The 21,833-nt window shown below is 39.4% G+C and overlaps 1 protein-coding gene across 1 annotated transcript in view; it reads right to left on the bottom strand.

The window, feature by feature from the left end:
* Window positions 1-21,833, bottom strand: part of ntrk3b (neurotrophic tyrosine kinase, receptor, type 3b) — a 147,268-nt gene that overhangs the window by 104,605 nt on the left and 20,830 nt on the right. The window lies entirely within an intron of this gene.

Here is a 21,833-nt window from a genome sequence, read left to right as displayed (position 1 = left end):
ATTTTAGAATTTATTATAAAACAGTATGTTTCTTAATTGCGCACATCCCTTCAGATAGGATGGGATACTTTCTGGTGAGCGGATTACAAAAATCATGAATCATCTCAAGGGGCCCTGAAAGCCTCTGGACTATCGACCAACAGCAGGAGCCCAAATAGCAGCTTAGGTGTAAATTTACCTGTAAACACTGCACAAGTAACTGTTACTGTAGTTTGCCTAATTTAAACCTTTTTGTATTTTTGAAAAAAAATGGAAGATGCACCGTGTTCATTCTTTCCTTTTGTTCTACAAACCATGTGTTTTTCATACCATATGTGGAGTTTGGCGAAAATAGAAAAAAAATCTGCATCCCCTTTATTCAGGAATGTTACTACTCTGATGGTTAGTTTGCTGTTTGCTATCCAGCTAGGAAACAACAAAGAAGACCAATTATACTGGTGAATTCATATTAACTGAGCCCCTCCCATGGATCCACTGTGAACTCATCTACTTCAAACATTAAAAAAAATGAAAGCATTAATACAGATAAACCTTTCCCTTAAATGACAAACCTAAATGTGTGAGAGGAGAGGGGAGTTTTCTGAGCAGAGAGTGAGACCTCCTTCACATCTCTGGCAGGAAGTGTTCTGTTTTCAAAGGTCATCCTTCGCATCTCGACAAGAAATGTCAGCTAAAATTGGATTTTTGGGGTGTTAATGAATTAATAAATATATAAACAAAAGAAATCAAAGCTGACAGAATGCCAAAAGATGGGAGTTGAGGATGGCCCAGTGCTGTGGGGGGGCTGTAATTCCAGGACTGAAAAGACATACTGTACACCGCCACCCAGACACACACACACACTGTACATAAACACAGACCTCCACTACTTTGAATAAACTGTAAAACAAACAGCATCAGCATCTGCACAACAGTTTCTCAGTCACTGAGCCACAAATTGTCTGTGCTCCTCAGACAGCGCTCATTTGAATAAGGAATTATAATTATGTGATTCACATGAAATATTCATCAGGTTGGGGTAAAAAACATGCGTTACAGCAACGGATGTATCTAGGTGTTAATATTGATGACAGCGTTGGCTACCCAGCCAGAGGGCACAGTGAATTCTTAAATGAACCTGGGTACTTGCTCCTCTGCAGAGGAGGTGCAATTCCTCCTCCCTCCTTCTTTAATAATTCTGTTTGGCACAGATGCCATTGGGAGGGCTTGGTTACTCGAGAGGGTTGGCTAATTAGTGCAGCATCACTGGTAGCTACTGTCTGAGTGTGGGGGAATCTCAGCAGATTGACATTCAGGACCAGGCAGAGGAGAAGCAGACAGCCACAGAGCGAGTTGTCCCAACCCATCGGCAGTATGGACGTCTTGAAATCTAGTTGTCACCTGTCACACTGAGAAAAAGCAGCTAATACCACCAACCAATTGTTTCTCTTTTCTGTTCATTTTTACAGCATCTTGTCACTTATAAACTGATTTTATTTACCTCGCAATGGCTCAGAGCCCTTCACTGTATGTTATGAGTAATGTCGATGACTGTGAGCTCCAAAACACACCTTTCAAAATAGAATGTCCAACTTTAAAATATCACAGATGTCAATCTTAGAAGAAAGTTGTTTTTCTTCAGTCCTGAAAAGCTGACATTTTAGGGGAGGGAGGTTTTTCTTGTACAGCAGCCATTTGCAGTTTATGAAATAATGTTGCATTAATAATAGAAATGTAATAGTAGTTGGATCTAGTCCATCTTTTGACTGAAACATGAAACTAGCAGTACAAATTCTGTGTGTGTACAAATTATAGGAACATTGTTTCAGATTACTTCAAAGAGTAATTACAGTAATATATAAATCCCAACCTGTTAATGAAAATGCACATTAATTCTGCTTTTCTCTATCACTGACTGATGCAACACAACAACGATTCACAAGGGGGTCAAGTTCTCATTCAAGCTTTTATTCATCCAAACACCCAGAAAAACCTCCTCTCGGATACTCCATAGCCAAAATACAGGTTTAAGCTACCAATAATGTCAACATGAGTCCTAGCCACTCCAGCCTTCTGCATGTCTCTGCCTGATTATGCTCAGAACTTATTTCGTGCTTTTCATCCCACCCAGTCTAACTATGCATCTCATGGTCCACCGGTCCATCCCCTCTACAGCTGAAACTGCATGCATCCTGCCTGAATGCACACAGTGATAGAGTACTGAATGTATGTTGATATGCATATTCAGCCAGACCAGCAATGCCTCTGTTACAGGCTGAAAAAGCATATTTCAAATGTCCTAGGCCTCTTGAGACCCAGTTGGACGGGATTTATTTCTCTAGGTTAGGTGGAGTGATTTTAACATTACATGCACTGGTCAGTGATTTTAATTCCATCTGAAACATATGTGAGAGCTTTTTCACCCCCAACAACAGTAATAATTACAGTCGCAGTTACCTAATGTTTTTCAGAAAACTTGTTTGCCCTCCTGTAATTTCAATTCTGTCCAGAACCTTGTGTTTTTACCAAATATTTGTTTACATTCGGTCAAACTGCCACCATTAAAAGTACGCTGAATTAGCTATTAACAGTTCCTGTTTCCAATGTACCCATGGATGTACAGACAGCTATGACTGCATCACTTTGATACTGAAGAATATTTAAAAATATGATGATTCTCAGGCAAGTTATGAAGCATCTTTTTTCTATGATTTCTAAGCGGATTTATGGTCTTTTATTGACAATGGACATTAAAGATGGCATACGTTTCTTCTCCTTGGGAATACTTTTGGCCTTCTCTTTTGGCATTGTTCTGTGGAATGTCCATGTCTATTACAGGCTATATCCTGTAATTTCCCAGTGGTTAAAATGCCAGCCAGAATAATGAGTTTAATTACAGAGGAGCGCAGTCAATATTTTATTCCCCACCTCCCTTTGTAATGTTAATCACATCTGAATGAGGCTTTAGTTCACCTTCTTACTTCTTTGGTGATATTATCTGGGGTGTGCAACCTTTGTCTCTGATCTCATTGGACCTCAATTTACATTGTAATTCTGATTCTGATTCTAAAATAACTGAGAAAAAAACTGAACAAAAATGTATCGTGTTTTTTCTCAGTTGTTGCCATTCCAATTTGCAGTACTCGTCCAATTCCATACCATTAAAGACCATTAAATTTAAGGCAGGTCTTCCTCACTCCTCCTTTGCTTTAGAAAGTCAGTATTTGTATGCATATGTTTATGGCATAAAACAGTGGCTTACTCCAAATGCTAACATTTTTTATATCTGAATTTTGTGAATATAAAATCAGGAGACGTCACACAGCCCCCATTTTATGTTAACCAAAAAGTGTCGGTAAAAGAAGAGATTGTGTTTTACAGTAGGTCTGATGAGTATGAAAACATTGTTTGTGTTGGTCGTATTTGTCTGTGACCTACACCAGGGCACCAAGATGGACAGCAAGAGTCCATCATCCATGATGAGTAAGCACCCAGTTCCCTGAGCCAAATACCGGGGAGGTTGTGGTGCACCTTTCAACTATCTTTTCTGGCCTGTTATGTTCTCACCATTCATGGAAGATCTCAGACATATGAAATCCCAACCTTTTAAAGTGTCCTCTTCAGGAAGTAAATCACAAACAAAAACTATTGTGACTATAGTGGGCTTATTTTAAATTTGCTGTTAAGATAGTGTGCTTTGTGTGTATATGCAGTATGAGTAGAGTCTGCTGGTTCTAATTTAGTTCTGTGTTTAAACACTGTTTTGCAATATTTTAAATAACTGATAATGAAATCAGGCTATTAAGTCAAATTAGGTGTCAGGAGATCATTACATTCAGTCAACTTTGAATCTTTGCTTTCTGTACACACAAACATGGGGAGGAAAACCTTGGAATATTAATTTCATCGTTTTACATATTAGCCTAACACAAACAATACGAATAAACAGATTGTGTGGGGTTTTTTTAATTAATGATTCATTGATAGACAAACAAGTTGCGTCAGCTTGAATTTGGTGTACCACTCTGGGGCCACTTGACAGCACATGCATTGGCTGCCTTTGTTAACAGAGAGCACACAAAACCAGATCTCTGGTTTTAATGCCCACCCTCCACCCTGACCTTCACAAAACTACTTTTCTCTTGAGCTACAAGAACCTTCACATAACATTTCGAATTTGCAATAAACATTGGCATTGAACACGAAAAGTGTACTTTATAATCATGCCATACACTGTATAGTTATATTACATGACTACCTGTAACAGCGATTTATCTGCAGTTCCTCCCAGTACTACGGAGCCACAAGTTCACTGTTTTGGCTCACTCATCGCTCTCAATCATGTTTCAGGCTGCAGCATGCATTTATTTTCAGCCAAGGACTTCTGATAAACCCACTGTATGCCACCCACCCAGCACACCAGCAGACAGAGAGTTAGCAACTATGTATCTAGTAGTGAAGCATTTGGTAGCTAGAGAGCCAGGTATTAATCCTTAGTTTGTAGGAAACAAAAACGAAACAGAGCAAACAGGAGAATTAATTTGTTCGTTTATTCACCAGGTGGTCAGAAGCAAGACTGTTTTTCCACGAAAAACAAGCGTCAGTCATTTCAACAAATGCCAAATAACGACTCTAACTGTTGCGTTTACAGCTTGTTGCGCTGCCCTCAAGTGGCTAAAAAAAATGAACACATGTTCAATTAGAAAAAAGAGCTGCTGTAGTGCTTAGCAAATGGTGAAACTCGCTTGACCTAGACCAGATAAAATCAAAGTTTATCTGGTCTGGAGTTTGCATGACTTGCTGCTTAAGAATAATTTTTGGTTTTGGTTTTTTGTTTTTTTGGTCTCTTGGTTTGTATTGTGATTCCACTACCAATTATATTTAGCTGTGATTGTCAATTGTCTTTAAACTTTTAGACTTCATAGTTGGCTATTTGGTTTTATTGATTATTTTACCATTTTTGTGCACATTTATATGTTTTTATTACATCTTTCATTGATTGAGAAACTCAACAATTTAAAATACAGTAAATGTGTTAATTTAGTGCTTTCATTGTTGAATTTCTCACGTCGGACAAGCTAAGTGTGGCATTTTTAAAAATCCGTATACAGTGACTTTTTTTCAAGTTGTACTACTTGATGTACTTACCATAAACAATGGCATCTGAATTGATGTATAGGGCACTTTTGCCGACGTCATTTCCTCTGGTTTATCCAAATCACATTTTGCCATGTTTCAGCTTTTGGCTCAGGCTAACGCAACGACACTTCATTGTAAAATGCTGTGCAGAAGCTGAAGGCGACTCAGTGACTGTCTCATTTGTTTACAGTAATTACCCAAATGTCTTAAAATCAATGAGGTAATGATTTATTAATTACAAAATTTGGGACATAATTAAAAGTACATTAATTTTCACAAAGCAAATGAGGTTCGTCTTTTCACATATCCCTCCATAGTTATATATGCAGTACATGTAATGTAGTCCTTACACTAGAAGCAACAGGGTGCAGCATCGGCCACAATGCAGATCCTCGAGAGAAGATTTTAGGGGTTAATTCACAGGTGGAAAACAATAACCTGATATAGTTAGAAAATGTACAGTTACTGGCTTTCCTCTTAAGGTTTACTTTCGCTCTAGTGAGGCTCATAAATTTGGAAAGTAGCAGTATCAAATATATGCTCTTGTTATGGATATTAATCTTCTCTCTTAAACATCCTGTCCAATCAAAACATCAAGCAATAATCCAGCATGAAGACAAACTGTAAATCATTTATGAAAAAGAATCAAATACACCATGGGATGTACTGATGGATGTGCTTCAGTGAGATCGCGCTTGTATAGTATTATTGGTAAAGGCATTAGAATGAATGTGCTTAAAATCTCCCTCCTTAGGCAGTTCAATCGCTGGAAATACAATGCGGAGGAGTGAGTTCCTTGAATTGTGTTGGAGGTACTGTATGGAATTCATTTAATCAAAACAGCCAAGGAGAAACTTCAAACAGTCACCACTTCATTTTAATTGAGAATATTATTCACCCCAAATTTTCATCAACCTTAGGTAAGGTTGGCTCTGGGGAAGAGGGATAAAAATAGTTGAATCTTTAATCTAAGAACAATCCTCTGGTTGTAGTATATCTGTTCATGTGTTGTGCTAATCTCACAGCAGAATTCCTCTCATCTGCTTTTAAACCTGTTTATTGCTCCTCCACAACCTACTGGGTTAGTTACCATGAAACTGGAACTACTATCAAAGTACTCTGGAGCAAGGTACATAACCCTCAGCTGAGTCCAACTGTTTGTCAAAAGTATAATAGCAGCTACAGTATAGCAGTCTGTACTATGTTTGTACTGGACAGCTTCTTCAGTAAATGTGTGCAACATATGGTGAAGCAAAGTGGTGCAAAAAGCATGCATGGAGTTCAGTGGAACATTCTTAAAAGCAATTTTTTAACAAAACTAAAGGTGTGTTCAAATAGAAAGCGAAGCAAATATCTCTTTTCATTTGCCAGTCTCTCGTCTTTTTACTCTCATCTTTGTATATTTATGACATATCTTTGCCTCAGTTTGTGCTAATATGCTCAAAATAACAGTGTTAACGTGGTAATAATTTGCAGATAATGGTAATATGTTAGTCATCTTCATTTTTTGTGTTAACATGCTAACATTTGCTAATTAGCATTACACACAATTTACAGCTAAGGCTGATGTATTTTACATTACTTATTGTTGGATTGGTCAAATTCAAATTTCGGACTGATGATAGCCCTAGAGCAAACTTTGGCGAAATTATTAAAATTTATTATAAATTAACATAACTGTCAGTACCAAATTTTTATCCCAGTTTACTTTGTGGATGTATGAGATATTTTATTAGTCAAAGAAATTGTTTGAATCAGGATAAACGCTGATTTACTTTTTGGTGGAGAATTACATATAGGTTAGAAGACTGATTCCACACTTGTATCTGTACAACTATGAAGCTTCCAACAAGACCTAATATGCCAATTACTGATCTTTTAAAGGTGCCGATAGACAGAACTGGTTAAGTCTGGACAGAGCCAGAATAGCTGTTTCCCATGGGATCAAGTCTTTTTGCTAAGCTAAGCTAAGCTAACCAGCTGCTGGCTGTAGCTTCATTTCCTGTACAGATATGAGAATGGTATCAATCTTCTCATCTAATTCTCCAACAGAAAGTACATAAGTGTATTTCCTAAAATGCAAATATTGCTTTAAGTAAAAATCTTGACCTGTTGATGGTGTTAGAAGTCACAGATCATCATAGTCATTAGGAATAATTCTCTGAGCACCATGGATATCTGTCTCAAATTTCATGGCAATCCATCCAATAGTTGTTGAGACATTTCAGTAAAACTCCAAAATATCAACCTCTTGGTGGTGGTAGATGAAACCACCAAAGTCAGTAGACTTCATCCACTGGGGACTCATTATTGTCTTTACATTGCATGTAAATCAATACCATAGTTTTTGAGAGATTTCAGTCTGAAAAGGCCAACCAAGCACCATGCCTAGAGACACACCATGTACTATGGGTATAAATGTACCCAAACATCTTTATGCATATTACTTCTTCAATTCAAAAATGATAAACTACCGATTAATTCAAGGAAAGTTTGCTACCTGTGTCATTCAGTATTTGAGAACAGATGACTTTATCTTCAGTCCAATAACTATTCTGTTAACAAAGGCCTCATGGCAATTCATAATATAACAGTCGATAATATCTGTTACTTTCATTCGAGCAAAAGCTACAAATGACGAGGAATGATTGCTTTTAATAAGGGCTTAATCCGGCCTTTTCAGTATGTTTTTATGAATCCTGATATCAGTATAATAACTCCAACCAATTAGTCTTGTGTAGCAGCATTGTTTGGCAGATTTTAATCTCTAAAAAGCCTTTTTGTTCTACTTCTGCATTAGTTGACAGGAAAGGGGGGTAAGAATGAAAAAGGATATGATGTGAAAAGGGCTGGGAGCCAGCTTGAAAGGCATGACACCTTAAACCCCAGCTCACTGAGCCATTAAGTCAGGTTAGCACTATTATGGTAAAGACATTAGTAACCAGAATATATGTAATAAATGCAAGACAATATTGTGCACAGTCATCCATCTATGCTGCTGATTGCAAGGGAGAGATTTGAGTCAACATTCCAAGACACAAGAGAACAAAGCCTTTAAGCCATAATTCTGATTGTTTTTCAAGATAGGGATGGAGATGTTAATATAGACCTAGTAATGTAATGAAAATTGTCATCAATCTAATGAGACAAGCAGAGACAGAACCGCCACTGGCCTGACAGTACTGCCACAGGCAGAGTCGAACCTTGTAGCCATAATTCTGATTGCGTTTGTTAATTATGAAGATGAAATATGCACTGAGCCTCAGACGAAATGCATTGTGAATGCGATTTCGTTGCAGGAGACTAAGTGGGGAGAGAAGCAGTAGTGTAGTTTTCTGATGGTGGACCATGGCTCATAGTTCCCATGGAGAAAAGTTTTTTGTTTGTTCAGCTGAAGGTACACACTGCCAACCTGTTCTGGCCTGCTGCTTTATGAAATGGCTCTTGCTGAAATCAATAAAATGTTAGAGTTGATTAAAACACCAATAAAGACACCCATGAGTATTTTTCCTCAGACAGCTGCGAGAAACATTTTCAGCCTCTCTTCCAGCCTTGTTTCTCAGAGTGCTTTTCCAGCAAGCAAGCAACTTAACAGAGCATGATTATAGTAAATACATTCTATATTTGTATTTGTTTGCCACACTGTAAAAAGTCAACATCGATAATGGAAAAATACTCTTCCATGTGTTCAGATAGAGGTAATGATGAGCCTCCAGACCCTGGCCAGGTTAATTTTGGTTGTTGGGTTCAAACAACATTGGCTTCAAATAATTTCCATCCAGAAAATAAAGACATGAAGGTAGTCAAGGGGAAGGAAATGAGGATGACTGTCTGTCTTTGGCACTTTTCCCCAGAGCAGGACTCCATAAATCCCACAGTGTGAGCATGACCAGCTGAGTGCTTTTTAGTCATAATCCAGAGGTTTCAGAGAAGTGATCAATGCATTCATATGAGGCCGACCTGCATCCAAATCCACTGCAGCCTGGAGCGTGTAGCCAGACCAAAGTGCAACACCGGGCTTTTGCTGTGTCCATTTGTTCTTCCCCAAGAGGTTTAGAGAAATCTAATTTTGTTCACCTTTACCTTCAGGGGTTACCAGGAGTGGTCTGGAAGTGAATTCAGTGCAGTTTGTAAACATAAACATCAAACATTAAATTAGAATAAACATAAAATTATTGTATAAACATTAATGTACTGTTATACTAAAGTATAAAACTCATAACTGCATTAATGTCTAAGTAGCCTTTCACTGTTTAACCATATTTTTTATTCTAAAACATTGCATCATATTTAACATGTTGATCATATGATTTGTATGTAAAATCTTAGTCAATAAAATACCACGTGACTATAGGTGTTAAATAACTGTAGTGGAGTTAAAGTATAAATGGAAGAAATGGAAATGGAAATGGAAATACTCCTGTAAAGTAAGCAAATTAATTTATTTTCCATGCTGTATACCATCCAGGAGTACAAGTTAGGTTTTTCTTCTTCAGCAAGCATATTCCACATCTCCACAAATTACAGCCAGACACTAATATTCAGCAGGTTACAAATTCTCCACTTTTCCTGTCATTTCAACATGAGTCATGATTCGTTTACATCATCAGTACACTAACAGCATCTTTATCTTTAGTTATTTTGATGCATTACAATGAAGATGACTGCACACATCAAGCATTGAGGCCTGTATTTGATTGCCTCTATCCGGAATATAATGCCAATGCTAAAAAAGTCTAACTCCTTGCCAACATAAATTACTACAAGCACTGTGTAGTAATGGAGAAGCTTTCATTAATTTCAAAGGAAGCCTCCATTGTATGGCTAAACAGTAGCTGAGCCTCTCTGTGTGCATCTCAAGATATTGTGTGTGTGTATTGGTTACTGTGGAAACCAGGAGACCAACTGCAACAAATGCTGAAACACAAAAATACATTTTTCTAAGCTGTTCTAGGTGGCAAAATACTGATTTCTGCCTGAGAGAAACAGAAAGAGTTCAAATAAATAAGATGTCACTCATCACAGAAAGGGTTAGGTCAATATGTACACTGCACATTTCTTTAGACGGTAACTGTTCACACTGCTCAGGCTCACATGGTTTTCTATATTAGATTGTTCCTATAGTTATGCCAGTTATGTCTTGTCAAAGCTCTTGCTCATAGCACACTTCCTATATGGTCCAAACAGCTTGTTAACTGCATATAACATGCAACAGCAAGACAGCTTGGAAAATAGTGACCCACGGTGTCAAGTGAGTATACTTTAGCGCCTTCAAGTATTTTAACAATCTGATGCATGAAATGAGGACTGTCTCCACTCCTTCGCGTTTCATTAAAAAAAGAAAGAAAAAAAGAATTGACTCTGAAGAGCGGATTTCTCCTTGACAGCTCAAAAACACTGGCCTCAAGGACACTCAACTTTCCAATGCCCCACTTACTAACGCAACAGCGATGCAAATTTATGGAAATGCAAGTAAGGGTGTGGGGAATGAAGATTCACTGTCTAAGCATCTTCACATAATGTGTTGTTATCTTAAAGTGATGGCCTGCCACCCAAACGTTGACAGCTACTGCATACATATAACATGGAAATGTATGGGGTAAGCTCAGCTTCACAAGCTTAACACTAAGGCTAAAGGTCACCTATACCTGAAAGAAATTACTGGCAAACATGATAACTTTTTTGTCAAAACTGAGGTAAGAACTGAATCAATTTGTTTTACTATAAAAATTTATAATACCATTGAAATGTGTGATTTCTGTGAAAACAGCTTTATCCATTTATAGTACCTAGGAAACAGGGCTAAAAAATTAGGCTAACTCACAGTAACTGTGCTTTGGCTATCTAGCTACTGTACTGTATTCTGGATTTGAATTGCTCCCCGGCTACATAACAACACAGAATTGGTCATCTCTGGACTCTCTCTCATCTCTGCCGTTGCTGCTCTCTCTGTCACAGACAGATGGCCAACTAGTCGGCTAAAGCATGCTATATTAAGGTAAAGCTAGCTGGAGACATAGCAACGGCTCCTCTTAGCTAAAAACTACAACTAAATTTACTTATTTATTCATTTTCCCAAGATGTAAATCTATAATTGAAAGATATCCTTTCTGATGAACTTACATATTAGTATTTGCTATTTTTATTATCATTTATAGTGAAGGAGCATTTCTGGATTTCTATTTAAAATAAATGATCACATTAATCCAACAGGAGGCATTTTGTAAATTCACCAAGGAACTGCACAAAACTGAATAATATTCCAGAGGCAGTCAATTGGAAGTAATTACCTGACCAACTCCCACAATAATTCTGAGAATTGCTCATAAAAGCATAATAAGAGCAGATTAAAGTGGTGGAAATAGCTTTGCATTCTAGTCAAGTTGCAGCCCGCCTGATGCCAACAGAAATTTAAATAACAGGTCTTTAAGTTAGAGGACTTTAGTAGCACACAGTGAAAACAGTAATACTGATGATTGGAAAGATGGCAGGTAATACTAACATCAAGTGCATCGTCACTGCAGCGAGTCAATTTATCAACCAGAAAGCAAAAAAAGTGTTTCCTTCTTAATGGTCAGTAAATATAAGCAGGGCTTTAGTGAAGAGCAGCTGTTTGTCAGCTCAGCCCAAGTTGTCATGTCTAACATCTGCAGCCTGTCTGCAAAGGGAGTGAAGCAGAGGCTCTGAGCTGCATGACAATGATAAATTCAGGTGGATGGACCTTGTGTTTCAGAAATATAACCCTAGCAAGTGGCATCCAAATCGTTCCTGCTCTCACTGGCGAAAAGGAGCACGCCAACATTCAGCACATGAAAAGCAGCTCCGTTGCCCAGCCGGAGAGATTCCTCCCAGCTCGGTTAGAGCTAGCTCCGCTCAGTAAGCTGCAGGTTGGGCCGCCTCCCCCCATTACCTTGGAGGATCCATTTATCCTTTCATCACACTGCACTCCCGCAACAATAACACCATCACCTTGCCATGCATCACACATCAGGGCAGCTTTGACCAAGTGGCGTCCCTTCAGCGTTCCCAGTACTGAGTAATGGTTTAAAGAAGAAGGGAAGTGGAGCTAATCACATCGACTCAGGTGCGCAGGGTTTAAACTCCTCCTGAACACGGCAGGAGCTAAAGGGTGAAAGACGGAGGGATGAGAGATGAAAAGAGTAGACAATGATTACATCACCTGTGAGGAAACTCTGCATTTAGGGCAGCAGCTCAGCCTTTTTATCTCACACCTGAAACTGTCAGCTTCTCACACTGAAGCTACAGAAGAGCAAACTATCACACCAGATAAGGCTCATGTTTAAATTATTTTTACATGAATCTTTTGAACTGTTTTAGGTTTAGTAATGACTGTAAGTTGATTAAAACCAGAATATGCAGTTTAAATAAGTAACAAGTACACTCTGATACTCCGTGACTTCAATTCCCTACTATTTTATGTCATATGTACCAAAAGTGACTTTCTTCTGGAAACAGGTGAAGACTGAGACAAGACATGAAACTGAAAACTGAATTGTGAAACAGCAATACACTATCCACAGCACAATGGTCATTAGGAAGTAAGTTGTACAGCTATTTTATTACCAAACATCATATAGGTCTTAGAGAAAAAAAACTTAAATCTAACAATATTAATATGTAGCACATGCAACTGTGCAAACTTTTATACTTTACAAAACATTAATGAATTTGGTACCAGACTGTAATCGAGGTGTTAGTGGTGTCAGTTAAACTTGTGCTGTAGAATAAGAATTGTAGGGACCACACTGATTTCCACATTGGCACCTGTTGATAGGTGAAATCAGATGAGAATGAAAGCAAACACACGTATTGTGGGGGAATATTATCTAACCTCATCAACACAATATATTTCTGTTTTTCTCACCACTTATATTGTTGTGAATCTCTTATTTTGGATTATATTACTTATTTAATTTGTACGAGTTATTACTTGTATAATAAATTACTTACTACTTTCCTGTACCTCTTCCTCTTAATTCTACTTGTCTGATTCAGCTGTCACCATGGTCAAAACACATAGCATAAATTAAAAAATACCACTGTTAGTCTATTCTCATTCCAGACAATTCTATGTAATGTAATTTGAATGCAGGGCCTTAGTAAATCAATCGTTCAACTGGAGCCAGCTGTGCTCCTTAAAGTTTAGCACATGGTAAATGTTTACCATGCTTCTTATTAAATATTCTCCATCTGGAGCAATCAACTATTCAACTGCAGTATATACAGAATAACCAGTTTACAGCACGGTGGTGTTTTTCTACAGCCACTATACGATGCTCTCAAACTAATTTTTACAGCAGCATATTGAGGTACATATTCTAAATTTAGTGCCATAAGAACACTTCTGTGCACAACACCGGTGACCACTGAAGTTTACCCCGAACTTCATACGTAAAGAACAGGAAGCAGAAACAGAAACAGAGAAACTGCAGTTTAGAAATCAAATGGAAGGCTCCGTGTTGCAGAGTGCAGGCAGTCTATCAGTCCTTTGAGCTGATCCAAAGCTAATTTGTAAGCCCTGACTATGGGTCTGTCTTGTGGACGGGGCAGCAGGTTGCTACATCGCTGTCTCGCAGCTGAGAAGGTGTTGAGATGGTTATACTGTATAACAGCAGCCCAGGCCTGCCTGGATGATTGCCACTACCTCACAGCAGTTCTCAGCATCTCCCAGCATTCCCTCTGCCGTAGCTGTCATACACAGCCACCTGGGGCTGCCATCTTGACTTGTTTTGACGAGGCTGGCTGAGCGTAAGGAGGAACAGGGGCAGATGGTACCGTTAAACTGGCAGGGGTGACGTGGCTGGCATCAAGCCGGGCATCCCTGTGAGTCTCAGACAGCGGGAAGCTACCTTGACCCAGCTGGGGCTGCCAGATCGTAATTCCCATCAACCCACTGGAGACACAGGGCTGCGGGCCATGCAGATCCAGGCCTGGTGAAGAGAACTCAGACAGCCCGGCCTCCCAGCAGCCCCTAGGTCATTGGCTAGTACTCTGCCAGCCTATTAGGGATAATTTGGTGCATTTTGACTAAGTTCAGTTTCTGTGCCTCTAAATTCAACAACATGAGCATACTAATGGGATTTTTGATGAAGAAGAAGCTGAGAGAAAAAGGGAGAGACTGGGAAGGGCCACGTTGAGAAACCCTTACATATATAAAAAAAGACAAATGACTAAACATCTGAATTGAAATGACAATGTTACATACATTTGGAAAACAAGACCAATAGCCTAAAGGCACACTAGCAGCTCTGTAAGGCTGTATTTTGGCAAAGTAGTGCTTTGAGCTAAATGCTCAGTGGCAACATGGTCACAATGACAATGATAACATGCTGATGCTTAGCAGGTATAATGTTTACCATGTTCAAAGACCAAGTACAGTACAAGTTAAAATTTTCACCGTGCCATTGGTGCTAGATGAAAAAGAGGGGAATTAAAATAATTAAGGGCACCACTGCTGACAAAATGATATGAATCAGTAAGTGATTCATAACATCCACCTGTAGTATGTTTTTGTGTTAGCGTGTGCCAACCGCTGTTTTCCAAGTGATTTGCTACAATCAATGACACACCTACTTCCAGAGATGCACATAATTTCTGTGTTGACAGAAATATCGGACCACTGTGTACAACACTGTCTGAAATCTTCGCATCACGTCGTCATGAAAAATGCACAATGGTATAAAATAAATCTTGTTGCAGTCAACAAAAGGCAAGTTAAGCTAACGTTACCAGATGATGCTGACATTACTTCCAGATCTAGCCCCAACTCCTCCCGGTTACTGAAGCCATTTGTCGTTTTATTATTGGGACATATGCCCAAACAGCAGTAGTGAAAGTACCAAATGTGACATTGACTTAAGAACTGATTTAAACAATGCTCAGCGGCATTTTAGGACTAGCTAAAAGGTTACCTGTTGTATCACTGACCTCATATACCACTGTTTGTTAAAAAAATTAGTTGAATTAGTTAGTCGCAATTTTATTATTTATTAAATAAGTAAGAATATCAAATACTAATTGGGATGAAACCAGATCAGCTTTGAATCACAATGTATTATATGTTACAAATTTTTATATAGTTTTTGTATTGAATTTTGGACTGTGAAAAAAAGGATTAAAAGGAGAAAGCACAAGTAAAGGAAATTAAATTAAAAAGCTCTGATGTGGACAGTGATCATGACAGCAGAATGTCAGTGTGTGTAGCACGATATACTCATTGTGACATTTATGAGAGAAGGCTCTACTGATTATCAAAGGGTTCAGTGAGTCATAAGCTCTGATTGCTAACATCTCTTCAGAGTCTTTTAGGCATTTGGAGAGAGGCAGAGAGTTACAAACCTCTGAAAATTATCACTCACTCGAGCTGTCTCATCTCCGTGGCTGGGATATGAGGCTCAAGTAGAGTTTTTCTTTTTTTTTTCTGTGAAATGAAACAGCTATTTTGAAGATCAATAGCCATCTAGACTGTAAAACCATTTAATGTGGAGTCTCAATAATCCATACACGCTCTGCTGGCTTTCAGGGCACACTTCATTTGATCGCATTTTGAATTTTGTCACGATAATAACATACACACATGCCTCTCACCAATGTTAAACAAACTGCAAAGGCACCCTTGTTACACTGCTGTATTTCATAGTACAAATTAGAGTTGAACTATTCTAAACCAGTCAGTCAGAGAAATGTGAACGTCTGTGTAAACTTGCCTTGTTTTCTAAAGAATAATTGACTAATTTAGCCCACATGTATTGAGATATTACATTATTGGTATACTTGTAATACAATTTATACTTTTCCAACATAATCATGAAACTCTAAAGTGGTTTTACAATCACTGACAGCACTTTCACAGTTTTGCAGTTATGATAATAAAAACTGTCGGTAGGTGAAACTGTACAAGGTTCTGATACATGACGACCCTGATTGATACAGTTGAAAGCTCTGTGGCTGCTTAAGCTAACGCTAATGTTGGGTTCACAAACTGAAAGGATAAGCTACATTATATCACAGCTCTGACTCCTTGTGGTCTTATTTTGGAGCTTCTACTGTAGATAAGAATTAAATGATGGCGTGATCTGTGTAAAAATTTATTGGGAGATTCTATTTACTCAGTACACCTGTTATGCTAATACCACCCAGAATCCCCTAAATCGTTTATGCAGGAAAAGACTTGTCATTCTGTTGGTCTTTTATGAACAGGAAAAAACAAATAATAATAAAAAAAAAAACAGTCCTTGTTTGTTAAAATAATTCACATGATACTGAGTGATGTGTCTCCTTTGACAAAACCATTTATGGCCAAGTGTAAACAGATCAGGTACTGGTGAGCAGAGATTTCACCAGTAAACAGTCAAGAGTTTCTGTTTTGTTATTTTTCCAGCCCACAGAATTTAATGTTAATTAAGTATAGCTGAGTAAATTTGTCGCAACAATCGTCATCAAGTAACTCAGCTTCTTAAGGCGTTCTTGATTATGTCGGTTGTAAACAAAAGTGCCGCTGTAGCATTTTGAATATTACAATAATTTCGAATTGTGATTTTGACTCTAGCTTCAGCACTCAAAACAGCCATCCTATCAGCCTCACAGAGGGGAAAAAAACTGATTTCCTTTTTCACATTATCAAAGTCAGTCTCCTCTATCTGTCTCTGTCATAGGGAAATCAGCTCACTGCCACACTCTCACAGCACCACACAGCATCAGTGTATGAGGGGCCGCAAGCTCCATCCAGAGGCCAGGCGGTGGAGCCACAGGGCTGGGGAGAAAAGGCCCGATCCTCTCCCCCCCGTGACACAGTAAATAGCAATCTGCTCGGCTGAAATCTTCATCCTCTTGTCCAAACACATTTTGGGGTTTCTTGCCAGTGTTGTTTGATTGACAGCGCCTGTGTCGGAAGGCTGTGATGTGTACACGGAATGTCAGGCCCCAGCCAGACAACTGTCTGTCAGTGCACAGGTGGCAGAGTGAGAGGTGAGTGACGTGGGAGGATGGAAAAGGGTGGAAGTGATCGGAGGGGAGGGAGGCGGGGGCAAATGGCCGCCAAAGGAATCAGAGAACCTCATCTGGCCTACAGGATTTGGCTCCCTCAGAGAAGCGCCGCTGCTGCTGCTGCTGCTGCAGTGCTCTCAGGCACTGACAGACACACAGCTAGCTAACACAGTGAGAGTGGAGCATAATGACACTGCATGTTCGACCCCTGCACCGCAACATGAAAGCGCTCCAGCATCTTGGCTAAGAGGACGGAGTGCCACAGACAAGCTCCCGAACACCACCTAAAACGTTCAAGACAAAGCAACGCCAGGAAAGCGAAGGCAGCGAGGTGAGGATGCAGCAAACTGTCAGTGGGAGGTTTGAACTTGAGGCAGCAGGAGAAAGCTCAGTGTTACAGAAGCTATTGATCCAGTCACACCAGTTGACATGGAGTCCCTTGAGACTATGTCCTGTACTGCAAATTAACTGAAGCCATTATTCCTGTGGCTCACCACGACCCACAACCACCCGCCCACGGTCTCAGGACCAGCACAGCAGTCATAAGGCATTAGGATCTGTTAGAGTGCTGTGATTATGGATGTAAAGATCACCCGCACAGCCTGGCTACACTCTGTCTTTCTGAATGGGCCTTGAGGTGAAGGGCTCCTTCTCCCTTAGTAGTGTTTTCATGCCTAATTTCTCTGTCTCTTCCTCCCTCTCCCTCTGTCGTTATCTACTGTAGCCTATGTCTCACAGTTTCTATTTCTGAATCTCCCTTTCTGTCTGTCAACTTTCACAGCCAATTTCTCTCTTTTTCACTCAGTTTTCAGGCTTGGTTTGAGCCAGTGTCTTTGTCTCTGCCTTTCTTTTGACCACATTTCTTTTTTATTTTCTCTCACTAACTCAGTCCTGCGATCTTGTGTCAAAGTCTGACTTTGTGTCAAATAACCGTCTAATCAGAGGCAAGTTCTTTATCAGTAATGCATTATGATACAATGTTCATGCAAAATATGGCGGGATATCACATAGCCATGGATCACTTGCATATCCGTTTGTCCGGACACTGACTGAGTGAAGCAATTAAGACGCACACACTGAAACGCACAGCGTCAGCTTACTTCCATCTATTAATTTGGCCTTAAAGATTCATTTAATAATTTTGGGCAACTAGGAGGTAGAAAGCGACAAAACCAACCCATCACAATTGGATCCTTTTTATTATTTTTTTTCCTCTTGGTTTGGACATAATTTCTGTTGGTTTTGGTAACACTGCACTCACCAAAATAGTGGAACTGCTGATATCTGGGAATGATGAAAAGTAGTGTAGTAAAAAGAAAAATACTTTTTTAAAATAAAGTAAACTATATGGCTTCACTGTTTGCTAGCTTACAACCTTATCTTCTGAACACATTAAGCAATATTATGTTCCTAGATTTCAGCCTATATTTTGGTGAATATAGTATCAAAACCAATATAAAGGATGGCTAAACCCACACAAACGAGATCCAAGTTGTAAAAACAGAAAAATATCAAGTAACATCTTTAATGGAAATAGTTGTCTATTCAGACATCCAGCTGAAACAGAGCAAAACGGCAACTCGTTGGAGTTCTCATTTCTACATAATTTGTCTTGTGTCACAAGGACAACATTTTATCATTGGTTTAGTTAACCAACTGCTGAGAAAAATATCGTGGTCTCTTTAGCTTGATAGATATTTGACTTAATTTAACAGTCACTCATTAACTTCATAGTGCACCCACAGAGTATGATCGGCATGAGTGAGCTGTGAGTGTATTGTATTTACTATATGGGGTATATTTGAGTGAAAAATTCTACATGACAAGTTATCAGTCAGTTTCTTTTAAAATGCTGGAGCGCCTTCGAAACAAATGGTGACAATGACTAAAAAGAAAAAACAGGAAGAAACCCTGTACAAAAAAAGTACCCTTAGCACACTATAGTTTTTAGTGAAAGGACTAATACACTTCAAGTCAAACTATAAGGATGTTTTAATACAGGTGAAGTTATTTCCTAAAACACCTGGGTACTGTAATTTTTTAACAAACATTTCCCAAACAGAAGCAAATAATGCACCTGTTAGGGACTATTTCTAGGTGCAGAAGAATCCATATTCAAGGTAGCAGGACAGTGAATATGGGATTGAATCCAAATGAACATGTCCAAATAAAAGAACTAGTCACCAAGTGCAACAGTGTGGCTCATTGAGGCCTTTTTAGTAGTTTTTGGACAACTAGCAAATTGTAAAATATTATTATGCTTATCCTCTAAGGCCCTGATATATTCCAAAATGGATTCAGACAGCATAGACAGCAGGGCAGACAGTAGAAATTCGTCATGCTGACCCTCATGGCTATGCAGACACAAAGCAGAATTTGAGCTTTATGGATTGGAGTGGGCATATCTTTTAGTGAGTCAACAGGCTGTAGACAGGCCCTTTGGCATATCTGACAAGCCTCTCTCTTTAACAGAACACCAGAGTTCCTTGTCTATATGTTGTATTCTGAACCATACTCTATTAAACATCAGCATATCTAAACTCTGTACAATCTCTGCCTGACCACAGAGCTCATTCTATAGATAAATACAACACAGTATAGACCAAGAGCATGGACTGATGCACTCCATTCACAAACAGCAAGTGTCCCAGTGGTCAAGCCGTGGCAGATAGTCAGCCGGCGAGCAGTGGAGCGTTTCCCCCTGCAGTCCAAACAGCCAGTGGATGGTATACTCCATGACACCACTATCAGAGGGTGGCAAGCCTCCGTGTTTGTGTTTACAGTGAGATTAGCCACGCGCACATCCAAGCACCCAGGCATGAGGACGGAATGTAAATTTGAACTCACTATGAATTTATGAATGTGCTGATTCAATTTGAACTGCGTGTTTGCTCTCGCAAACCTCAACGTCTGGAAAATAAGCCTTGCTAAATGCCCTGTGTAACTGGTGCGTCTAATGTGTTTTCTCTGTTGTTGAAATGCAGGTTTGTTCGGGGGGGGGGGGTCTCATAAAAGAGTCCCTTTTTTCAATGTCGGACATTAAACCCCCACTCCCAGAATGCCAACTGGAGAGCCAAGCAGTGCGCATTATCAAACATCACTTTGGTTTACCTACTGTAGCAACACAGCAGCTGGCAACAGCAGCAACAAACCAACCCATGGTCTGTTTCCCATGCTGAGGAGTGATTTCATGTTGTGCATTGTGGGTGGTGAGGTTTTGAAAAATGGCGGGGGCGGTCTACTAGAAAATCTAATGTTAGAGGGAGATCCTGGAGTACCCTTCACCTCCCCATCAGCTATCTCCCACAGTCACAGGGCTTCAGCCCTGGCAGAGTAGAGAAGCAGGCCGGTCTGTGGGAGGGAATCAGATCCACGCAACCTTCACCCACAGAGCAACGCCAACTTCCAATTTAACACACTCGGAAAGCGGGAACGCGCCCACACAGAGCACAGTGGGCAGGAACTGTTAGAGTGTGAGCTCAGCTGAATTACTGTGAATTCAAGGATGGATTCTAGGAGGAGGTATTCCTCCAGAGAAATACTAAATTGAGAAAGGACAGGAAGGGGAGAAATAAACAGCCGTTGTGCATTTCTTAAAGATCAAAAGTCACGCAATGACTCCCACAGAAGCAGAACTCTTAACATAGCCCACAATACTGGATTCATTATTACAGCTCTACAAACAGTTGAATAGTTATTGTAATGTACTCTTTATTGCTATAATTTCAGAAATCCAAACACAGAGATAGAAATATTTTTCTCTTGGGAGAATAGTAGTAGATTTAATGGTGTTGTAGTATTTGTAGTATCTATATTTTAATTACATTCTTCAGCCTTTTCTGTTTCCTAACATCTTCTTTGCACCGGTACTAGCAGGTACACTGTTTGTTAATAAAGCCTCCAAAGCTGTCACTATTTTTCAGCAGAGAAGAATTTTTTTTTCTATAAACGATGATTTCACCATTAACAGCACCTTGCCTTATATTCGTACTGTATGTACACTCACCTTACTAGCTCCACAGTACAACAGAGCATCTCTGAAGAACTTGCGTAGGCAAGCAGAAAATCAAACGCCATCTCTCCAGACAGTGCACTTTTCTAACTACTGCGCTATTGCAACCTTCTTTTTGTATCATACAACAATGAAGGGTTATCGTTATATCAGTCTATTTTTGACATTGATTTGACAGGGGTTAACTAATCGTTCTTTTCTTTGAGAGCAGGTAAAAAGAAAAATTTAATACACACTTGCCAATTCACCTGTCTTCAGTAGTTGGGCTACTATCTTAGCTGCAGATCTTGTCTCATAGAAAAAATGTCACAGGGGCAGTCTCGTCAGCAGCCGATGAGTAAAGACAAAACTGTTTGGATCAGAAGACCTCCAGCATTACAGTGGGCCCTACCTGTTTTCTCTGGGTAAGAGCGTCAGCTAACTGCCTTGAGTGCGAATGTTAGGTGCTTGACACAGACAGTGTATGAGGGTTTAGCATTCATTTACACCTTGGAGATCACTGCTCTATTTTTATATTCCTGTCGAAGCGGCAGGTGGATCATTACAGAGACTGCAGGTGTCATCTGGGTAACTGTTTCATCTCCCAGTCAGCCACTGCCTGTAGTGAATAGGCTACCTGAAAACCTGAAACTCTGTCAAAAAGACAGAGGGAAAAAGTAATTTGGAAGAGAAAGCAGAGAGTTTAAAAGCCTCGACA

This window comes from Xiphias gladius, chromosome 1, assembly GCF_016859285.1.
Source record: "Xiphias gladius isolate SHS-SW01 ecotype Sanya breed wild chromosome 1, ASM1685928v1, whole genome shotgun sequence".
Taxonomy (NCBI): domain Eukaryota; kingdom Metazoa; phylum Chordata; class Actinopteri; order Istiophoriformes; family Xiphiidae; genus Xiphias; species Xiphias gladius.
Note: the sequence above shows the minus strand (reverse complement) of the source record. Positions and strands in the feature narration are given on the sequence as shown.